The sequence below is a fragment of the Chionomys nivalis genome, chromosome 14 (genome assembly GCF_950005125.1).
Source record: "Chionomys nivalis chromosome 14, mChiNiv1.1, whole genome shotgun sequence".
Classification (NCBI taxonomy): Eukaryota; Metazoa; Chordata; class Mammalia; order Rodentia; family Cricetidae; genus Chionomys; species Chionomys nivalis.
The window spans coordinates 8073810-8093311 of record NC_080099.1 but is presented as its reverse complement, the minus strand read 5'-3'; positions in this window follow the sequence as shown (position 1 = coordinate 8093311).

Here is a 19502-nt window from a genome sequence, read left to right as displayed (position 1 = left end):
GGCTCACCACCTTTTAAGCTTTGGAAAGACTTGTTTGGACTCGAGTCTTCTTAGCCTTGGTGAGTTCCTAAGCCTGAAGCTCCTTAAACACTTGACACATAGGTGTAGCAAACTGTCTAATCAGAGACCCAATTATACAACAACCCGGAACTCCCAGACATGCCCTCATCCATTGAAGGGTTTGGGGAACCAGAAGGTCAAGATGAAGGGGACTCTTCCAGCCCTAAAGCTCTGGTTAATTTGACAAGACAAGGCCCAAGTAGATAGCTTAGGTTTTGCATATTTGGATTTTTTACTAAGACACCCTGCAGTCCCTGCCAGCCAAGAAACTAAGGAGGAATTTTGTGCCTCCTTGGGAAATAATTTCTTCTGTTGGTCCACAGAGGTCCACCTTCATATTGAATAGAGATGATCACTGGGTGAGAGTCCATGCCATCAAATATTGAGGAAGAGCTCTTTCAAATAAATGGGAATGTTTCTAAACCATGGTGGGAGGACAGTCCAGGTGTCTTGTCTACTCTACTACAGGAGGGGTCCTAAAAAGCAAGCGTGTGTTTGGGTGGAACAGAATACAAAAGAAGCATCTTTAAGATAGTATTGCAGGAATTTGAGTGGGGAGAGTATACAGATTGGGGATTACTGGATGGAGTGGGATCAACATGCTATTAATCAGACTGAGGTCTTAGACTAACCTCCATTTGTTGGGACCATTGCCAACACCCAGAATGAAACTGTTGTATGGACTAGAACAGCCAATCAATAATTCTTGTTTTCTTCAGTCCTTGAATTATGGGGAATTAGTCCCTGACTGACTTAGCCCAAAGGGGGTATTGTTTTTGATGTGGGGAATGAATGGGTTCTTTAAGATGTATGACCACAGGAATAGCTGGTTTAGGCCTCCCTATTATGTTGCCATGTGTCCATATTGAGGCCTTGACATTGTTATTTATTAGAGAAAGCAATAGTGCTCCCCAAAGGGAGAAGCATTTTGACTTTGAGCTTTGATAAGAGGTCTTTTCTCAACAGAGGGGCCTGGGAACTATTTAAAAATAATAATAGTGGAAGTTCTCCCAGGAACAAGCAAGTGACATTTTAAAAGTGAGTAAAGTAACATTTTAAGGCCTGCCCAAAATCCCTGAATGGCTAAGTTTTTGGGGGATCTGAGATCAGGGGGAGTAGACAATGCCAGGAACCATGTCCTCAAATCAATCATAAACGTCACCTTATAGTCCTTGTGGTGGCTTAAATATGTACGGCCCCCATAGACTCATGTGTTTGAATGTTTGGCCAATAGGGAGCAGCACTATTAGGAGATGTGGTCTTGTTGGACCTTGGAGGAAGTGTGTTACTGTGGGGGTGGGCCTTGAGGTCTCCTATGCTCAAGCTACACCCACTATAGAACAGCTTACTTTCTGTTGCCTGCAAATCAAGGTATAGAACTCTCAGATACTTCTCCAACACCATGTTCTCCTCGTGCTGCCTTGCTTCATGCCATGATAATGAACTAAACCTCTGAAATTGTAAATCAGCCACCAATTAAATGTTTTTCTTTATAAGAGTGCCTGTAATCATGGTGTCTCTTCACAGCAATACAAACCCTAATCAAGGCAACCCTCTACAGTCAAAATTGCCCAGGGATGCTCTAGATTGATGGGAATAACGGGGGCCAATATAGGAGGTCCAGGACTTATCATTGTGGAGAGGATGATGACCTGCGACCTGATTGGTTCTGGAGTAATCAATTCTTCTAATGGTTTTGCTTGAACATATACAGGGTCCCAAAGGAGGTGCTGTTTTCTGAGGGCAATCCCGGTTGAAATTATGTGAATGGAAGAAATTCCTATCCACAGAGCAATCAGCTCCAAAACCTAGGCCATATTCCTTGGAGAAAAACCCTTATCAGGTTGGCCCTCTGTGGCCATTAATTATTCATTATACTTGTCCTTTTTCATTTCTTTTTCCTGGTCCGGGTTATAAAAGGAACAATTCAGCAAGGACAGAACCATCCAATGTTTTGTATGGGTCAGCTTTGAGGATGTCTGGCTCTGACAGGGTTAGGAGTTTGTCTTTCAGAAGTACCTGCCCCTGTGGTCCTGATCCTAGGCCGGTGTATCACCTCATGGCCTCTTGCATTCATTTGAGGAAAAGTATGAGCTCCTCTTTCTCTTTCTGGAGTACATGGGATAACTGGGAGTATGTAAAGAGTTTTGCCTTAGGCTTGCTGAGACTATAATGTCAGGAAAAGAAATTCTCTTTCTTCCATTCTCATTTTCATTGTTTGGGTCCCAGAGGAATTTTGGGAGGGTTTAGCCTCATCCTCATGGAGAAGTCTTTGCTCTCTGAGAAGTGAGGAAGTCATTTACCCTCAGATAGTGTGATTCAGTACTCTCCTCTTTGTTAAAGGGATTTTTGTTCTGATAATAGAATTACTTCTCTCCAAGTTAATTCATGTGAGTGGCTAGCTAGTAGTTCAAATGATTGAACATGTTGATCAAGATCAGCTGTTCTCAACCTGTGGGTCTTGACCCCTTTGGAGTCAAACTACTCTTTCACAGTGGTTGCCTAAGAGCAATGGAAAACCAGATATTTACATTATGATTCATAAGAATAGCAAAATTAGAGTTACAAAGTAGCATCAAAAATAAATTTATGGTTGGAGGTCACCCCAACATGAGGAACTGTATTGAAGGGTAGCAGCATAAGGAAGATTGAGAACCACTGGTCTAGATCCTCAGTGTAACTTCCCAGTTTCTCTTCCAATGTTACTCAGTTCTGCTAGGGAAAAGGAGGTATGGACATTTATGACTCTGTTTTCTCCTTCTGAGATCTTCTTAAAAGGAAAGGGGAGCAAATATATGCTTTATCTTTGAACCTTGGGTCTCCAGAAGTCAGGATAGGATCCTGGAGGCTTTTCATTTACTCTCAAGATTTTCCTGGGTGAGAGTCTTTGTCCCCTTTCATGTCCTTCTTTCCTGGGTTGGAGAATACGACAGTTAATGTCTGGGGGTCCATCCTGCACTCTTTGGCAAGCTCCAGACAATCTCACAGGTAACAGAAAAGTTGTACAGGGGGGATTTTGGAGGACTTCCTTCCAACAAAAGAAGTATAATTTGAAGATGGCATTATAGTTGAAAGTTTCTTCCAAGGGCCATTTTCATCATCCTCTAGACCAGCCATTCTCAACCTTCCTGATCTGCGACCCTTTATTACAGTTGCTCATGTTGTGGTGACCCCAACCATAAAATTATTTTTGTTGCTACTTCATAACTGTAATTTTGCTACTGGTATGAATCATAGTGTAAATATCTGTGTTTTCTGACGGTTTAGATGACCTCTGTGAAAGGGTGGTTTGACCCCCTGGGGTCACAAACCCGTACCCTGGAGGGTAGTTGGATTGTATAGAAGAAAAGAAGGGAGGCTTTCTTCCTAACCACTTGGCAGTTCAACTTGCTTCAGCTGCCCAGTAGGCAAGCCAGGAGAGAGCTTGGAGGAATCTTGGAGGCCTCTGTCCCCATCTGTAAAATGGTAGACAACAACAGAGGGTCACCTGTCCTTCCTCGATCTCTCAGCCCTAAGTTCATAGAAGCAGCTCTGACCTGTGATGGGGCAATTGCCATGACCCCCTACATAGCCCCTGGGACCAGGTCCCAGAGTGGGAACAATTTCAACGTGCCCATGCCTGTGGTCCTGGTCCCTGTTGTTTTTCCATGTACTCTAGAGATTCCTGACACCTCAACTCCTGAAAACACATCGGTTCTCTCCTAACTACATCCATAAACGAGCAAACCAACCTGAGAAGATTCTGTCATCTGAGAGTTTTCTTTTTTTTCCAGGAGGTTGTAGAACTGCTTAACGTCCTCTTGAGGGGTGATATATATCAAAGTTATCTCTGCCTCGTGCAGGATGGGAACTGGGGGAGGGGGCCAGGTGCATCTAAAACAATAACATATAATTAACCAAAAATAAGGCAATGGCCCCCAGGCCGGTTCTGAAAGTTCCCAGCTGGCCAAGGGAAATAGGGAAGGTGTGTGATGTCCACGGAGAAACAAAACGGGGAGAAACTTCTCTAACCATGAACCTCCCTGCTTCCGTGCCCAGTTTCTCACGGGGTCACAAGAGGTTACAGGAGGGAGGGAAAGCAGAATACAGGAACAAAGAGAAACTAATGCTCCCAACTGCTTCCAAGCTCATGCTATCTGTCCACGTATCGCTAAAGAAAGTTGCCCACTTCTGCCACAGGCAATAAAGACACGTGCTCGGGTTTTTTTCCCCAGAAGAATCTTCCTTGTTGTGAAATCCAGCAGAGGACACCACAGAGGCCCTCCTTCAGATGATTTTCTCTGGATCAGCCCCTTAGGTCCCACAAGGCGGCGTTGCCCAGCGTTCTTTTCGAGTCGTGCCAAATTCAGGCCAGTAGGGGGAGGTAGTTAATGTCTATTCACCAGCCTCTAGTAGGAGTAGCACTGGCATTGGCACTACCAAAAAACTTAATCTGCTTAAATACCTCTTGTGTATTTTTAACTGCTTTGCTAATGGCCCCGTTCTGTTTTACTGAAGGGAGATAAACACAGACAGAGGGACGATAAGATACTGACAGACTCCCGCTGCTAGTTAAAGAAGACTATAATTAGCAGGATAAAGATGAAGATTTGAATCAGGAGCAAAGTTCGTGGAGTCTCCCTGGAGTCAGATAAGAGGTCTTCGACTTCATTTCAAGGGATGGTTGCCAGCATGGCAATTTGGCCAAAACTATCTGGAGAGGGAAAAAAAATCTCTTGGTCTGTGATACAAAGCAATACAGCTAAAATCTTCCAAAGGGATCCTCCCTATCAGAGAAAAGGGTGAAACAAAATTGCCAGCCAGGGAGTTCCGCCACACTCATCTTGGCAAGGAGAATTTTCCAATTTTAGATTAAAGGAGAAGCCCTGGTCAATCAATGACGACTTTCTCCCTGCCCTTTCACTGCTTGATTTGGTGTATACTGATCTTAACGGGCCAGTGATCCTCGGAGGAAATCCTAGAAGGCACGCCCCTAAGAGTGCCACTACCTAGGGGTCCTCTTGGGTTGGGTTAGTTTTCTCTGCTGATTAAAGAGCGAGAAGACAGGAGAAAAACTGCAGTCACAGCAAGAGAACAAGTTTTCTCAGAAGCACAGAAAGCGCACACGCATACACACACACACACACACACACACACAACGAAACAGACAGACTCTCCGCAAGTGGGGAGGAGATTTGGAACTTTAAATCCATTTCCCCCCGGAATGCTGGATTTTTTAGTGGATTTAATGGCCTGGAATAAATTCTCCCTCCTTTTGGATTGCTCAGTTTAGACGCAGAAGAGTGGGCAGATTGAGTCCCAGCTCATATCCAGAACCTGCTTAGGATGGTCCAGGCAGGTCAGCTGGAAGGGGGCCACCTGGAGAGAAGTGAAGTCCGAGACTTTGTTTTGGGTGAAATTAAGAAGCCGGAAGTATGCCGTCCCGCTTGATGATGGCCTCTTTTCCTGCTTGTCTGCCGCCTGTCAGGGTGCTGAAGTACCTAGGTAGCTGTAGTAGGAAAATCCAGGGAGTTTCCCTGGAGGCTCGGTGCTTTGGAGACTTAAGAGACGACCAGGCTCAGACGGGAGAGGCTGGGTTGGCTGTGCCAGTGTTACCACATGAAGTCTCAAGGCATATCTCTCCACAGCCTCTCCGTCTTACTTCTCTCCATGTCTCTCAAGCAGTTTAGCTAGGCTCACTGTAGGGGGGGGGAAATACAAGGGTCACGTGATCAAGACCGCCGAGGCTACCGGGCTTTGTAAGGACTATTCATTTCTACTGTATACTCTAGGTTGAAGGGTCCAGGGACCAACTTCTCATTTTAGGAGGAGCCAACACAAAAGCATGAGCATCAGGAGATAAACGGTTCGTGTGAGGTTATCTTTACATCTTCGCGTCTTATTACCTGTTCCGTGCTCTAATGACCAGGCAGGCTGGTGCACGTCGTGTATCTGCACCATCTAAAAAACAGGTCAAAACATTATTTACTCAAGTATAGAATCATCGCCTCCTCACTGGGATCATGGCAAAGAGCACTACAGAGACCTGTGTTAGCATCCAGGCACATCTGGCCCCACACCCCGGGAACCTGACAAAGGGCCTCACCAGATCCTGTCCCTTTAAAAGGCAGAACTCCACCTACTTCCTCTTTTTCTCTCTACACCTCTCTGCCTCTCTATCTCCCCCCCCCCCCCCAAGGGGCCGCTCTGAGCTCCCTTCCTCTCTCCCTTCCTTTCCCCTACTCCCTTCCCCTCCTTTAATATAACGCTCCATGTAAACTCTGTCTGCACCATACGTCTGTCTCTCACCCACCGCGTGTCCCCTTGGCCTGCCAAGGTCCAGTCTTGGGCGGTTTCATAACAGTGTGGCGATGGAGATTTGTAGAAAGTCAGCTTTATAACCAGCTTACCCATAATGCTGACATGGGAACTGGGCCAGACTAACATTGAATTCCTACTATTTCGTTGACTGTTTTCTCTTCTTCTTGCCAGTTGTGTTTGGTTCTATCCTAGGTCTTTGGGCTCTCCAGCCTCTGGTTCCCGGCCCTGCCTGACAGTTTCAGGCATGGGCTTATTCTCATGCCATGGGTCTCAAGTTAGACCAATCATTTGAGGCCACTCCCACAAATTCTGCACCACCTGTACCCCAGCACACCTTGCAGGAAGGACAAATTGTAGGTCAAAGGTTTTGTGGCTGGGTTGGTGTCCCAATCCTAGCACTGGAAGCCTTATCTGGTTCCAGAAGATGGCTGGTTCAGGCCCCATATCCCCCATTAAGAATTGAGCTGCAGTTGTATTTAGGAAGTGATCTCCTGTGCCAATGCATTCAAGTGTACTTCCCACTTTCTCTTCTATGAGGTTCAGTGTGGTTGGTTTTATGTTGAGGTATTTGATCCATTTGGACTTGAGTTTTGTGTATGACGATAGAGATGAATCTATTTGCATTCTTCTACATGTTGATATCCAGTTATTCCAGCACATTTGTTGAATATGCTTTCTTTTTTCCATTTTATATTATTAGCTTTTTTGTCAAAAATCAGGTGTTCGTAGGTGTGTGGGTTCATATTTGGGTCTTTGATTCAATTCCATTGGCCCTCCTGTCTGTTTTTATGCCAATGCCAAGCTGTTTTCATTACTGTAGCTCTATAGTAGAGTTTAAAGTCAGGGATTTTGATGCCTCCAGAAATTCCTTTATTATGTAGAATTGTTTTGGCTATCCTGGATTTCTTTGTTTTTTCATATGAAATTGAGTATTATTCTTTTGAAGTCTGTGAAGAATTTTGCTAGGATTTTGATGGACATTGTATTGAATCTCTAGATTTCTTTTGGTAAGATTGCCATTTTTACTATGTTAATTCTACCTACCTAAGAGCATGGTAAATCTTTCCATTTTCTGGTGTCTTCTTCAATTTCTTTCTTTAAAGATTTAAAATTCTTGTCATATAGGTCTTTTCATTTGTTTAGTTAGAGATACCCCAAGATATTTTATATTATTTGTGGCTATTGTGAAGGGAGATGTTTCTTTGATTTCTTTCTCAGCCCATTTATCATCTGTGTAAAAAAGGGCTACTTTTTTTTTTTTTTAGTTAATATTGTATCCTGGTACATTAATGAAGGTGTTTATCAGCAGTAGGAGTTCCCTGGTAGAGTTTTTGGGGTCACTTATATAAACTATAACATCATAGCAAATACAAATTTCTAATTTGTATCCTCTTGATCTCCTCTAGCTAAGATATCGAATAGATATGGATAGAGTGGACAACCTTGCCTTGTTCCTAATTTCAGTGGGATCATAAAGAAAAAAGAATTGAGTCTCCATGTTTTACTATGGGTGGTTCTTAGTCTGCTTACTGCCTGAACTTGGTTTCAGCTATACAGAACAATGCTGTAGTTGTAACAATTACAAGAAAGTATACCAGTTGGTCTATGGGCACACCGTGGTGGCTTAGAGACTAGTTTATTTTTTAATATTATTATTGTGTGTGGGTATATGTGGTTTTTAGTGTGTGTGTGTATGTGAGTGTGTATATGATGTGTGTGTGTTAATGTGAGAAGGCATATGCCGTGAAAATGTGTGCGAAAAGCAGAAGAAATCTTTGGAGAGTCATTTCTCTCCTTCCATCTTTCCATGAGTTCTAGGAACTGAGCTCAGGTCCTCAGGCTCAAGCAGCAAGCACTTTCCCCTGCTGAGCCATCTCGCCAGTCTCGAATTTGATTTTAGAGTTTGCATGTACAGTTTTAACTCGAGGTAAATTTAGCCCAGACAGTCCTGAAAGTTTTAGACAAATGAGCTAGCTAGAGACCCATTCAGAAGGCAAGAGTGATGGGTGTAAGCTGGTGATGTCTACTTCAGACTTATGGAAATCAATAAATGGTACTCTCACAACATTATAAATAAATTATAAAACTCTCATGAACGATATTGTTTTTAAGGAATCTAATCTAGCTTGGGCAGCAGAATTGGAGGATGGTCAGACTACAGCAGTGCCAGAGACACAACCAGTCACACCTGTTTGTTTTGTTCTAACAGCCAATGTTTTTGCTCCTCCTATCTCTCGAGGTTATAAACTAATTTCTACTAATTAAGCACAGTTTATATTAATCGAGGTGCCCTTTATAGTGCTCTGTTGTCAGCTAAGGTTTTAGTAGGCCTGTGTGTTCATTTCAATCATAGCTACAGTCACACGAGTAGCTCTGTAGAAGTCAAAATGCTTTCTTAGCCTGATAGTCTCTGGGGTTCTTTGGAGAAATGCAAATTAATTTGTTTTGATTTTTTTCTGTTCTGTTTATATATTTGAGACAGAATCTGGATTCTGATCTCAGGCTAGGCTTGAGTTCACTGTACTCCTGCCTCAGTCTCATGAACGCTGGGATTGCAGGTGTGTGCTGTCACTCTCAGGTTCTTATTATATGAAAATCTTCAATCTAGTTGAAATTAGTTCTGTCCAGATTGAAACCCATGTTCAGATATCACGGAAACCTAGGAAGTAGTTAGTGATGTCATTGATCTCAAAGGAGAATCTACTAATGCTAGTTTCTTAAATCAGCCTAACTCCTAATTACATTCTAAATCTTATCCTTATACCCACAAAGAAGTGAAACTCTCACCCGTTATCAAAGGGACTTCTTTTCGCAACAAATGGACCATTTGATAAAGACACAGCTAGTCAAAATGTGGAGAATAAGCAGCCGTGTGATGCCCAGGCCCCATTGATACATCTACAGCACAGCCCTTAAAGATCACTGAAGAAGAGGCAGGAAGTTTGTAAGAACAAGATAACCAGGAAGTTGCTGCATCATTGAGTCTTCTCATCCAAGTTAATGAATGAAGAACATTTTTGAAAAGTCTCAAACAAGAAGTTCCTGGGCTGGAGAGTTGGCTCAGCAGGTAAGAGCACTGACTGCTTTTCCAGAGATCCTGGGTTCAATACCGAGCACCCACATAGCAGCTCACAATTGTTTGCAACTCCAGTTCCAGAGGATCCAACGCCCCCCCCACACTCACACACAGAGGCAAAACATCAAAGCACACGAAATAAAAATAAGTAAAAACTTTAAAAAAGAAAAAATTCCTCATGCATGTTAACTCAACATTGCCGTTCTTGGCCTTACCCTTGTGTAGAGAACTTACTGTTCATGCTTTTTGAGTGTATATCCAAATTAATATTTTTGTGTTTGAGTACTTTAATTAAACTGGTAAAATATTTGAATGATAAAACTTAGAACAAAATAAAACATATGCAATGTTAAGTAAGTCCCGGGTATAGTAATACCCTCAGTTCCCAGAAGGCTACTTCTTGATTTCTTCCTCTCCAGGTTTGAGGACAAATGTTTTAGCGTATAGTTAAAGCTTTGGAACGCAATGCCGGTCTTCCTGTCAACTTGACTTCACCTGGAATTAGCTAAAACCTGAGTGGCTGGGTACACCTGTGAGATTTTTTTTTTCATAATTAAATCTTTTGAGTTGGGAAGATCCACGTTTAATCCAGATCTTTCAAACTGGGAAGATCCACCTTTGTTCTGGGTCACACCTTCTGGTGGCAGCCTATGTAAAGGGCATGGGAGGAGGAAGCTGGCTCTCTTTGTCTTTGCCTGGCTGCCCTCGCTCTCACTAGCAAGTTCATTCTTTCACTGGCATCAGGGCCAACTTCTTCAGGAATCTGTTGTCTACAGAAGACCAGCTGAGATACCCAGCCTCATCAGCTGAACAACTACTGGATTCTTGGGCTGTTCATTGGTAGACAGCCATTGTTGAACTAGCTGGACTACAACCTGTGAGTCACTCTGATAATCCCATACACACACACATACACATGCACACACGCACACACACATGCACACACACATACATGCACACACACACATACACACACATTTACATACATATATTTATCTGGGATATGTTCTATCAGTTCTGTTTCTGTAGAGGACCCTGACTCATACAGAAGTGTTGCCAGAGAGAACAAAGCAAAGAAGATAGTATTTGCCTATGGAGGGAATTTTGTTTAACAATTTGTGATATGTGACTCAGGAGCACAGTTGCAAATCTCTAGCATTTGAGAATTCAGAAATAGAAGTGAGTGGTTTTGGCCCATTGCACACATATGCAGCTCTCAAGAGCAGAAGGTCTAGCTGTAATTACTCCGGGGCATATTGGTGACATAATGTCAGATGCTCTTCTGAAGTGCATGTCTGTCGCGTTTACTTTGATTTGCTGTGTCTTGAGTGTTTCAGCTTTGACTGTTGAACAACTGACCTTACTAGACTTACTAAAAGCAGTTTCTTAGATCCTTTAAATAATGTATCTGTTTTTGAAGAGTAAGCTGAAGTATTTGGGAACTAAAAGCAAGATGTACAGATGGTCAGAGATGGAAGGAGTTTAAATGAACTCACAACACAAGGCTAAGTGAAGGACTGGGAGGCTCTGTGTTCTCCAGTTGCCTTCCTTGGCTCTAGGTCAATGGTTCTCAACTTTCTCCCTTCTATTATAAATCTTCATTAGAGTTAACACTAATAACCACATGACAGTCTATACTAGACAGTTCTAAGATTTCCTCTACTAACAGAATTAATCCAAATCTCTTCACTTTAGCCTCAGGCAGACTCTTCAGACAAGGGTAAAAGGCAGCCATTTTCTTCACCAAAATATCACAAAAAGATCTCTAGGTAACATACTGAAATTCTTCTCCTCTGAAGCCTCTTGAGCCATACCCCCACAGTTCAAATCATTCTCTGATGGAGGAGTTAATTTCATTGGTTAAATAAAGAAAGTGCCTTAGCCCTTTAATAGGACAGAAAATTAGGTAGGCGAAATAGACAGAACAGAATGCTGGGAGAAAGAAGCCGAGTCAGTGAGTTGCCAATATTCTCCCACTCCAGACAGACGCAGGTTAAGATCTTTCCTGGTAAGCCAGCTTGTGGTGCTACACAGAATATTAAAAATGGGTTAGATCAATATGTAAGAGCTAGCCAATAAGAGGCTGGAACTAATGGGCCAGGCAGTGTTCAAAAGAATACAGTTTTCGTGTAATTATTTCGGATAAAGCTAGCTGTGTGGGCGGCCGGGTGCCAGGAACGTAGCCCCGCAGCTCTTATTACAACAATTCTCAGCACCACTGTCTTCCATGTTTCTACTAGTGTGGCCATTAAGTGGTTGCTTAAAGCATTCCGCTGTTTCCCTAACCCAAAGTACCAAATTTCAAATTCCTCCAAACAAAAGTATAGTCAGCCCTATAACAGCAGTACCGTAGTCCCTCGTACCAACTTCTGTTTTAGGATTTCTATTATTGTGAAGAACACCACAACCACAACAACTCTCATAAAGAAAAACATTTAATTGGGTGGCTTACAGTTTCAGAGGTTTAATCCATTATCATCACGGAAGGACATGGTAGCATGCAGGCAGACATGAACATTCTTTTGCAATAGATATAGTCTATTACAGAGATTCACAACTGGTCAAAATATAGATAGCAAGTGTCCATGTCATCACCAACTGATACATCTGTAATGCAATTTCTACACTAAAGCTCAGGGAACATCACAGAGGTGGAGGTAGAAAGATTGTACTGTACCCAGGCATGCCAAGGAAAAAGAATCATAGGAACTCTCGGCAATAGTTTGCCTGAATAAAATAAATATAATCTCAATATTGGTTGACAAACTAATGTGGATGGGGTCAATCCAACAAAGTCTTACACCTTGATGAAGAACTACAGGTGGTCAATGGTGACTGAAAGTGGGAGAAATATTTTTTTTCCAGGGATGAGCTTCCACATTGGTTGCCCGATCCCTTGTGCTCAGCCCAGAACACATGCATGTGTGAGCAGCAATAAATAGACTCAGTGGGTTGTTTTGCATGTGTGCATGCATGTGTGTGTGTTGAAGACACACCAGACACATCAGAACAATGATTCTGTTGGCTCCAAGTTTCTAAAGGATGAGTGGTCTCTAATGTCTCTTTTTGTTTACAGTACTTTTTATTTTTCAATAGTGGGCAACATTAATTATAGCATAAAAAGTTTATGAGTAGAATTTAGCCTTTCATATACTTGTCACTAAAAATTAATAAATAAGACCTGAAGTTGGGAGGAGATGGGATATTGGGTCCTCAGGGAGTTGGGCAGTAAGAAGTGGATATGACTGAGACACATTGTATACTTGAATGAAATTTTCAAAAAATAAATGATGTAGGTGGGTCTTCTATCTATCTGTTGTTTCATTGGTTAATTAATAAAGAAAACTGCTTGGCCTGATAGGTCAGAACATAGGTAGGGGGACATAACAGAATTCTGGGAGAAAGAAAGCTGAGTCAGACAGACGCTATAGCTCTCCTCTCCAAGATGGATGCAGGTTAAGATCCTTTCCAGTAAGCCACCACCTCATGGTGCTACACACATTAATAGAAATGAGTTAATCAAGATGTGAGAGTTAGCCAATAAGAGGCTAGAACTAATGGGCCAGGCAGTGTTTAAAAGAATACAGTCTCTGTGTAATTATTTTGGGTAAATCTAGCCAGTGGCCGGGAGCTGAGTGGCATGAAGCAGCCCGCAGCTCCTTCTACAAATAAAGAAAAATTAAAATTAAAAACAAGAATTTTCATTTTAAAAAATCATTTCTAAACTCAGGTACTTAAAATTTTAGGTAGAATCTGTGCAAGTCACGTTAGGGAGCAGTGGTCTGGGTTCCTCCATGTCTTGGCTGAAGGAAACCTTATTCTCTGTAGAGTGGAAATAAGGTTGAGAGCCTGGAAAAAAGCTGCTTGAACATGTAGGAAGGAGAGCAGATTGGGCGGGGGGTGGAAACAAGAGCTCCCAGAGGCTGCTTGAATCAGCAGAGCCTTTCAGAGTAGCAGTAGGGAAAGGTACCAGTAGCACTGAGAAGAAGGAGGCAGCTTCCCAGGGAACCGACAGCGCTGGGTTCTGCAGACCACAGAGGAGCATGGGTCTAATGTGTGCTGGGGGAACTTGTGTCTAGATGGGGCAGGTGAGAGGCCAGCCTCCGCGTGGAGAGGGTCCAAGGTGGCTGACATTAACGACCTATTGGGAAACAGCAACACGGGCAGAATATTGAGGTCATCCCCTATTAACAGCCTCAGCTGATGAGTGTCCAGAAAGACTACCTAAGAAGATAACGTAGGATCTGTTACATATGTATAAGCAGAAAAGACAGGAGACTGAGTTTCTGGGCCTTTCTTAACCCTTGATTTTGCATTTACTCTCTGCAGTTAAATAATTGAAAGACACCAGAAGAGGATGCAAAATGTGGAGATTGGAAAGGGAACCAAGAGACAGAAATCATATCAGGAAAATGTGTTGGGGTGTGGAGAGTTTCTCAATTTGTCCCGGGACTGGACATCAGGGTTCACAGTGGGATCTTTAAGACCAACTCCTCATTGTCCTGTTGGCTTTGCTGTGCTTCTCTTGCCTTTCCTTGTCCCCTGTCACAATGCCTGTCATATTATGTCTATTCCCTATGTCTGTTTTACTTCATGCTAGACTGATATCCCCAGCACTGCCCAGTGGCATGGCAGATAAGCAAATGGATTCTGTGTACATAGATTCTGATGCATGTACACTGAGGACAGAAGAGCCTCCTGGCTAGAGGACTGGATTGAAAGCTAGTTATTAATTCTCTTCCCTCGGATTAAGAATGGCTACAGAATGCCAGACCTGCCGGCACACATCTTCAATCTCGGCACTCAGGGTTAAGGTTGGGGTTAGGGAGGCAGAAGCAGGAAGATGGATCCCTGAGTTCAAACCCTGCCTGGTCTACTCATCTGGGGCTACACCGAGAAGCAGAAATGGCTTCATGAATTTTCTTGTTCATATCTTCTGGGTGAGGGATATTAGACATACAGCCAAGTGATTTGGTAACATCCAAGAGATTTCACCCAATCTGAAAGTGAAGAGCTGACATGTTGGTGCTAGAACGAATGAACTCTGCATGCCTGGCTACAGGGTTATTATTCAGCCCACAGCCAGAGGGCATGGAGGATTCCATGGTGTTTGTGTAACCAGCAGACAGGACCATGGCAAAACCTGACAAATGAAACATTGTCATGGAGAGTGCCAAAAGCTGACCCACCCCAAAGCTGTGTTGAAGTAGACAAGGAAGCAAGCACCCCATCTTTTCCTCCTATAAAGCCTGCAAGGAGTTCAAACCTCCCAGGTACCTGGCAGGAGTGCACGGGGATAACTGTAATACTAAACAGAAGCTCCACCACTGAGCGGGCCACATCTCTCTGCCAGGGTACCACACTCAGTGGGATATGCCAACTCAGCAGAATAAGGCTTCATGAACCACCACCCCTCCCTACACACACACACACACACACACACACACACTTGAGATTCTGACCCAGGACTAGTGTGGTCCTTGGCATGAGAACTTCATTTCATGCCCTAGGTACTTTTGTTTGCGTTTTAAACACTTGCTTCAGAATTTAGGGCAGAGCCGCAGCAAGCAGACTGACCCTCCCTGCCTTTCCCTTTTGACTCACGCTCACAGCCTCCTGTGGACCAGTAAGTAAGCTCCAGCCTGAGGTGGGGGCACTCAGTGGTTCAGGGGCTTCCAGCAGAGCCACTTTGGAGCATGTGAACAGATGTGAACAACAATTTCCACATGGCTCTGGAATGTGCGGAATTTATTCTTTTGTGACTGAGAGTGCTGTCTGCAGGAGGAGCTGCTACTGGGTCCTTGCTGTAGATCACGCACACAGGCCAGATCATCTTCGCCAAAAAGGCAGAGACATCCTCGGGGAGCAGGTAGAGAGCAAAATCTGGGCACTTGTGCACCTTTAGATGAGGATCAAAGCGAGAGCAAGCCTCACCATGACTCTTGCTTATTTCCACTCTAATAGCTACCTTTTATATTACCCGAGGAACATACACCCTGCCTGGCATGCAGCAGTACACGATTCAAGCATCATGGAATGCCTTCTGAGCATTAAAAACCATACCTTAGAGAACATTTTCCTGGGAAATCATATCTCAACAACCTGAACAAAAAAAGCACCTCCCTTTGTTGGTTGTTGATGACAATAGACCCTAGAGCTGTGGCTATTAACCAATAATAATGCTTAAAATACAGCCACCCTACACAACCTTCACGTTTGGGGGAAAGATCAGAGATCTGGGGTGTGCACCTAGATGCGTTCTCTAGTGGCTTCGAAGGCTGTCTTCTCACCCCGGGGCCTGCGGCAGGAGCTGGAGAGAAATCTCCTCAGTGTGGGTCTCCACTGCTTCTCTCCGCCGCCTCCTTCTGTTGAGGGCCTTCAAAGCTAGAATCTGTAGGTGTGTGCTGAACCACTTCTTTGGGGGCGACCCTGCTACATCTTCTTTGGCCTTAACATTATACAACCTCCGTTAGAACTTGTTAGTGGCTGGAAAAAAAAATGAATCTCCACTGGAAATCAACCACTTACTCTGGTGCCTAGGTCACATTACCTGTTAGGTGGTGAGATCAGATGGTACCCACTTGCACAGAACACCCTCCATCAGGAAGGACCCCCCAAGTCCTAGATCCCCTTTGTCACCTGCACTTCACTGAGGACTATTCATGGTACCAGAGAATCCCGAGCCTGCTGTTCTACAGGACCAGAACCTGTTTAGTTATTGGCCGGTCCATTGGGCCATCCTGAGGATGTCAGTCTATTGAAGCACAGCAGACATAGGAAATGAATACAGAGAGACAGAAGTTGTGATGGGACATTAGAGATGCCAGGAAAACACTGGAGATAAAGCAAAGGCGGTGGGGGGGGGGGCAGGTCTCCAAAACGCCGTCCCTGGTGCTTTCTTTTTAAAAAAGAAAGAAGTAAGGGATTATCTCTTTGAAAACTTTAATCTATGAAGTAAAAAGAAATAGACACAGAAATACAACAGACAAAGAGGAAGATAGACAATCAAGACTAGGGTGGGGGACAGGAAACACTTGAGGCAGGAGATGAGCTCAGAGAACAGCCAGAGGATGGACAGTGACCGGATGATGCTCGGCAGCACCCTCTGGTCCAGGCCACTCCCGTTTGACATTCTCCCTGCAATAACACTGAAATGGGCTCTGGGCAAAACTGTGGGCAGGGCATACTTGGCATTCACCCGGGTGCCATCCGCCACCCCCAGGGTTCTAACTGATCTCAGGCCTTGTCCTCAGAGCACGCAGGATGTCCAGTATCCTCTGAACTGTGACCCCCAGAGTCCCTCCTACACACACTGGTGCCTGATGAGCCACAGCAGGAGTCTAAATGGAACACTCGCTCCGGGTCCTCTGCCTTAAGAGGAAACGGACTTTGACCCACTAGGGGGATGCTTCGCATTTAGAATTTTATTATTTCAACACATTTTCTTGCGAGCTTTTACACCAAAGTACCCTTTGAAAGGAGAGGTTCCATGATGAGATTTTCAGCGTTTCATCTTTTGTACCCAGACGGGACTTGCATCGTTTGCTTTTCTTTGAAGTGCTGGGGAGCCCAGCGCAGAGCAGGGCTTGATATTTATTTTGATTGGTTTCACAGCAGGCTAACTTCTCCCAGTCTTCATCACCAGACTCAGGGACAAGAAACGAGAACAACACAGGTCTCCACACTTCAAAATGTGCAGAGTTCTGCACACTAAGGTTCCTACAGGGACCAGCGGTAAAGATGAAGAATGAGCGGTGAGGAGACGAAGGTGGGAAACGGTAGCCCTTGGCACAGCGGACGTTCGGCTGGGTTGTATCCCCGTTTTATAGTAGGAGCTGCCCCTCTTAGCCTCACTGGCCTCAGCACTCAGTAGCACACCCGGCCTTCCTCAGAGTGGATGCTTCTAGACGCTGCCAAGTTTCCCATGGGGTAGGGGAGGGGAGGGCAAGGTGATTTGCTTAAGAACCACCAGGCATTGCCACCCCTGAGCTCTCCGGTGGGCTGCTCCGGGGGTGTGAGGGGCTTACTTATCTCTTGTCCGGGCTGCTCTAGCTGGTACAGATGTCTTCAGTGCAGACAGCAGCGTGAGCTCCACCGCCCGGATAATCTAGTAAATCTCAATACTGCTTTTTCTTTAGCATCCTAGAAACATCTCCTTTAGGGGTGTTTTGTTATTTTAAGAGCTGAAAAAGCAGTCAAGGACACCAGTGCCAATCTCCTTTCTTTCTGATAAAAGGCTCTCAGCTGCCACTTACCTAGAAATCCGAGATTTTGAAGATCTGTGCTTTTTTTCCCTTTCAAGGACTGACAACCTAAAGCAAGGGTTCTCAACCTTCTTAGTGCTGTGACCCTTTAATACAGTTCTTCATGTTGTGGTAAACCCCAACCACAACATTATTTTAGTTGCTACATCATAACTGCAATTTTGCTACTGTTATGAATCATAATGCAAATATCTGTGTTTTCTGATGTCCCCAGGTGACACTGAGAAAGGATGGTTCAAGCCCCCTAAGGGTCATGACCCACAGGTTGAGAACCACTGACCTAGTGGCTATATTAGGATCTATATTCATTTACTGGGAGTGGATAAGTTGTTGGTTGTTTTTGAGACAATCTCACTAGATTGCTCAGAGTGGCTTTGAACTCTCAATCCTCCTAGATTGGCCCTGGGTAGCTGGGACTACAAGGCATGGCCATCACACTCAGTTAGGGTTACCAGTTAAGATGGATTCTTTGAAGCCTTGCCTTGAGGAAGATTAGGTCTGTATCTCTACTTTCTTTTGAAGGCCTGAGGATCCTTAGAGAGATGCTGGTCTTCAGTCTATGTTGGAAGCCCAAAGAAACTGGCTCTAGAATTGGCAAAGCATGCACAGCAACAGGACAGATGGGCATGCCCACGAGAGTGAGAGCAAGCTGGCAAAGAGCAGTTTGTTTTTTCCTTGTCCTTTAGCCGAGCTTCCACCAGAAGCTGCGTCCACAGTTAGGGCGGGTCTTTCTGTTTCACGTAATCTGAACAAGAATCAATATTTTTTTAAAAAAGCCTCAGAAATTAGGGGATTTAAGATGTAGTAATGAGTTCACCATTTGTAATATCCCCCCTCACAGGAGTGCCTGGAGGCTTGTGTTTTAATTGATTCCGGATGGAGTCAAGCTGACAAGCAGGAGTAGCCATCAGGGCAGGGCACTCAGTCCTCATGGTGCTCCTGAGTCTCTCCCACCCTCAGGACAGTCCACCCGGAGGGAATAGTAGGCAGCAGAACTGTGACTTTCCACAAGCCCGAAGGACTGCATTGATAGGCATCTTTCCTTCAAATAAAGCTATCATGAACTCCTGGGTCCCATACCTAGCTCTGCATGAAATGGTGTGGAAGTACACACACATGTATGTGATCCCAGCATTGGGGAGGAGGAGGCAGGAGGATGAGAAGTTTGAGGTCATCTTCAGTTACGTAGTAACTTTGAAGCTGGCTGAGATTATGAGAAGGTCTGTAAAGGAGATAAAGAGGGAACAATAGGAGGGGAAAGAAAGGACTCTGAGAGGGGGCAGGTTGGGAAAGTAGAAGAAAGAGAGGAGCCAGCACATTGTCCCTCTTATTTTCCAGTGTGCATCTCCCGGTGTCCAGTGTGCATCCCCTGGTGTTTAGTGTGCATCTCCCGGTGTCCATGTGCATCTCCTGGTGTCCAGTGTGCACCTCCCGGTGTCCACGATGCCCCGTGTGCATCTCCTGGTGCTTTGCTGTCTTGCCTCACATGTGTCTCTCCAGGGTTCTATGTATCTGCCCCTCTGAACAATCTGAAGTTTGTTCCAAGGGAAAATTTTAACCCTAAACCACTGTGACCACAGGCCTATAACAATAAATACACAGCAAAATTAAATAAAACTTACATTTTGAGGAATACAGTTTGGCAATTTGTTATTTAAAACTTTAAAGATACATGTATTCTATGACCTAAAAATTCCATTTTAGGAGTCAATATTTTTAGAGCCTCAAAAATAAGTGAAACCTGGAATTCAGCACTTGTAATATTAACATGTACAAAATGCAAACATAGCCAATAAAATAGA